The sequence below is a fragment of the Colobus angolensis genome, unplaced genomic scaffold (genome assembly GCF_000951035.1).
Source record: "Colobus angolensis palliatus isolate OR3802 unplaced genomic scaffold, Cang.pa_1.0 Scaffold220, whole genome shotgun sequence".
Taxonomy (NCBI): Eukaryota; Metazoa; Chordata; class Mammalia; order Primates; family Cercopithecidae; genus Colobus; species Colobus angolensis.
In genome coordinates this window covers 5,716,755-5,721,765 of record NW_012115378.1, presented here as the reverse complement: position 1 = coordinate 5,721,765, position 5,011 = coordinate 5,716,755, and positions in this window count along the sequence as shown.

The window sequence follows — 5,011 nt, the reverse complement described above, 5'->3', positions numbered from 1 at the left end:
AAAAAAAAAAAAAAAAAAAAAAGAAATTCAAACCAGGAAAAATTTAACATATTTATTAATCACAAAAAATAAGCCCCTTATATACTAACATAAATATTTTTATGAAAAATAGCTGTATTTTTCAAAGCAGGAGAATATTTAGCAAAGAGAGGGGCATTGGTTTACATTTTCTGGGAAAATCTCTAATGCCTAGCTCAATAGAAGACAGCTGAGTTTTCACAGATGCTTCTGCATTTATTCTGTTGTGATATATTAATTTGTTTGAAGGATGTGAAGAAAATCTAACCTCACACAAATATGTTCTTGGAAAAGGGAGGCCTATTTGAATAGCTTTCTCAGGTAAATATGAATATTCTTTTGAAATAATTTTGTTAAAAGTTGACAATGGTAACTTCTTAAAGGTTAGTTGCAATCAAAATCCGAAACCATATCAGTGAACTTTTGTATTCTGTCCTGTAAAATCCATTAGTCTATCTTGTATTTTGACTCTTTCAGCTATGTCTGATTTTGCAATACTGTGCATTGATAATTTAGAAAATATTGGTTCACTGAGTTATGCAGCTCTTACAACATTTGACACATTTCATTATACAGTATGAAAACAACATAAGTTAATTGCACTACTGAACTCATTTTAAAGTCTTTCATGCTTGTAACCCCAGCATTTTGGGAGGCCGAGGCAGGTGGATCACTTTAGTCCAGGAGTTCGAGACCAGCCTGGACAATACAAGGAGACTCTGTCTCTCTCTCTACATAAAAAAATTATCTGGGCATGTTGGCACATGCTTGTGGTCCCAGCTACTTGGGAGGCTGAGGTGTGAGGATTGCTTGGACCCAGGAGGTCAAGGCTGCAGTGAGCTGTGATTGCACCACTGTACTCTAGCCTGGTGGACAGAGCAAGACTCTGTGTCAAAATAAATAAGTAAATACATGGCTAAAAACCCCCAAATTAAATATATATATATATTTTAAAGTATTTAAGTCTTGGGAAATTGTTATGCTCATGGTGGCAGAAACAAATTTTCCAAAATTTTAACTTTTGTTTGAAATATTAAATTTTATCATTGGCAATAAATCCCATCTTTCTTGTAGCATCAGGCTCACTTTACTCAATTTTTTAAATTCAAATTTTATTTAGAGATAATTGTAGTCACATGCAGTAATAAAAAATAATTCAGAGAGATCCATCTACCCTTCACTCAGTTTCCCCTAATGGTAACATCTTGCAGAACTATATACACTACAATAGCATAATCAGGATATTGACATTGATACAATCAAGATACAGAACATTTCCATCACCACAGGAATCCCTAAAGTTGCCTTTATAGAGCCACATCCATTTCCCTCTTCTCCCACCTCCTGTTTATCCTCTGGCAACCGTTAATATGTTCTCTATATCATTTTGTTATTTTTAAAACATTCCATTAATAGAACCATTCAGTGTGGCACATTTTGGGATTTGCTTCCCTCTGCCCTCTCAACTTAATTCTTTGCAGATTCATCCAGGTTATCATGCCCATCAGCAGTTTGTTTCTTTTCACTGGTGTTGTCCATGATATGGATGGACTAAAGTTTGTTGAATAATTCATTGTTGAAGGACATCTGGGTTGTTACCAGCTTTTTGACTATTACAAATAAAGCTGCTATAAATGTTTGTGTGCAAGGTTTTGAGTCTTCATTTCTCTGGGATATTGCACGGTTAGTTTTTAAATAAACTACCACAATGATTTGCAGAGCACTATACCATTTTGCATTCCCACCAGCAATAGATGCATGATCCAGTTTTTCTGCATTTTCTCCAGTTCTTGGTGTTGTCATGATTTTTTAAAAACAGGGTTTATTTTTTAGAGCAGTTTTAGATGCACAATGAAACTGAACAAAAGTACATATACCTCTGTTCCCACAGATACACAGCCTCCCCAACTATCAACATCCTGCACCAGAGTGGTACATTTGCTACAACTGACGAACCTTCATTGACACATCAATTTCACTGAAAAGTCCATCATTTGCATTAGGCTCATTCTTGGAGTTGTACAATCTATAGGTTCGACAAGCGTATAATAACGTGTATCCACCATGGTAGTATCATACAAAATAGTTTCACTTCCCTAAAAATCCTCTATACTGTGCCCATTCATCCTTCCCTCCCCACCAACCACTGGTAACCACTGAGTCTTACTGTCTTCATAGTTTTGCCTTTTCTAAAATATCATAGAGTTGGGATGATATGGTACGTAGCCTTTTTAGCTGCACCTTTTTCACTTATCATCAGTATTTTTTATTTTAGCCATTCAGATAAATATGTGGTGATATTGCGTGATTTTCCTTTGCAGTTCCTAATAGCTAATAATATTGAACCTATTTTCATGTGTTTATTTCCCACCTGCATATTCTCTTGAGTGAAATATCTCTTCATGTCTTTCGTTCATGCTCTAATCATCTAATCAGATTTTTTGTTCTTTTTGGTTTTTTTTTGAGACAGTCTCACTCTGTCGCCCAGGTTAGAGTGCAGTGGTGCGATCTTGGCTCACTGCAACTACTGCCTCCCGGGTGCAAGTGATTCTCAACCTCAGCCTCTTCAGTAGCTGGGATTATAGGTGTGAGTCACCACTCCTGGCCCCAAGCTTTTTTGTTCTTACATTATTGTATTTTGAGAGTTCTTTACATATTCTATATACTATTCCTTTGTCAGATACGTCATTTAGAAATACATTTTCCCACTCTGTAGCTTGTCTTTTTATTCTCTTAACAAGGTGTTTAGCAGAGCAAAAGTTTTAAATTTTGATGAAATCCAGTTTATCAATTGTTCCTTTTAATGGATTGAACTTTCGGTGTAAAGCCTAAGAGCCCTCTGCCTAGCCCTACATCCTGAGGATTTTCTCCTATATCTTAAAAAAAGTTTTATAATTTTATGTTTTACATTTAAGTCAGTAATATAGTTTGAGTTAATTTTTGTATAAGGTGTGAGGTTTAGGTTAAGACTCATTTTTTGGGGGGAGTGGGCGTATGGATGTCCAATTGCTATAGCACTATTTGTTGAAAAGCTATCTTTCCTCTATTGATTTGTTTTTGCATTTTTTGTTTAACATATTTGTGTGGGTCTATTTCTAGATTCTCTATTCTATCTCATTAATCTATGTATCTACTCTTCTACCAATACCATATACTTTTGATTACTACACAGTCTTGATTATATAGTCTTTTTCTGCCAATGCCATACAGTCTTGATTACTACACATATACTATAGCTGTGTTGTAAGTTGTAAAATTGGGTACACTGATTCCTCCCACTTTATTATTTTTTTCAAAATTGTTTTAGTTATGTTAGTTCCTTTGCCTTTCTATATAAATTTTAGAATAATCTTGTCTATATCTGAAAAGAACTCTTGCTGAGATTTTGACAAGAATTGAGTTAAATCTGAATATCAATTTTGGGAGAATCGACACCTTTTTACTAAGTTGAGTCTTCCAATCCATGAGCACAGTTTCTCTCTCCCTTTCTTATGTTCATTTTTGAGTTCTTCCTTCAGCATTGTCTAGGTTTCAGCATACAAGTCCTGTGCATGCTCTGTTAGATTTACATCTGTGTGTATCTCATTTTAGATGAAAAAGTTTAGGAGAAACTTTTTATTTATTTATTTATTTATTTAGAGACGGAGTCTCACTCTGAGACCCGGGCTGGAGTTCAGTGGCATGATCTCGGCTCACTGCAACCTCTGTGAGCCTCCCAAGTTCAAGTGATTCTCCTGCCTCAGCCTCCTGGGTAGCTGGGATTACAGGCGCCTGCTGCCACATCTGGCTAATATTTTTGTATTTTTGTAGAGACGGGGGTTTCACCATGTTGGCCCGGCTGGTTTCAAACTTCTGACCTCAGGTGATCCACCGCCTCTGCCTTCCAAAGTGCTGGGATTACAGGTGTAAGCCACCACACCCAGTAAGGAAACTATTATTATAAATCCTATCATATTTTAAATTTTGGTGCCCATGTGTTTATTGCCAGTATACAGTAATGTAATTGATTTCTGTATATTGAACTTGTGTCCTGAGCTCACTTAATTCTAGGAAGACTTTTTTTTTTTTTGTAGATTCTTTGAGATTTTTTTTTACTTAGACAATCATGCTATTCACAAATACGGATGGTTTTGTTTTATTTTTTCTAATCTGTATGCCTTTTATTTCCTTTTCTTGCCTGTTGGACTGACTAGAACTTCCAGAACTACACTGCATAGAGTGATGGAAGTGGACATTCTTGCCTAGTTTTCAGTCTTGGAAAAGCATTCAGCCTTTCATTATTAGGTATAATGTTATCTGTAGGATTTGTGTAGATTCTCTTTAGCAAGCTGAGAAAGTTCTCTATTTCAGTTTTCCTGGAAATTTTTATCATAAATGAGTGTAGAATTGTTTTAAATGCTTTTTCTGTATCAATCTATATAATCATGAGATTTTTCTTCTTTAACTGGTTAATACTGTGGATTATATTGATTGATTCTGAATATTGAACCAACCTTACTCCCTGGAACAAGCCACACTTGGTGATGGTGTATGATTCTTTTTACGTATTGCTGAATTGTATTTGCTTAAATTTCGTTAAATATTTTTGCCTCTAAATTCTTATGGGATATTGGTCTGTTGGGTTTTCTTTTTGAGACCAAGTCTCACTCTTGTCACCCAGGCTGGAGTGCAGTGGCATGATCTTGGCTCACTGCAACCTCCGCCTCCCAGGTTCAAGCAATTCTTGTGCCTCAGCCTCCCAAGTAGCTGGGACTACAGGCACCCACCACCACACCCAGCTAATTTTTGTATTTTTAGTAAAGATGGGGTTTCACCATGTTGGCCAGCCTGGTGTCGCACTCTTGGTCTCAAGGGATTCACTTGCCTCTGTCTCCCAAAGTGCTGGGATTACAGGCATGAGCCACAGCACCCAGTCAGGTTTTCTTTTTTGGTATTGTCTTTATCTGGTTTTGATATCTGGATACTACTAGCTTCTTAAAATGAACTGGAAAAT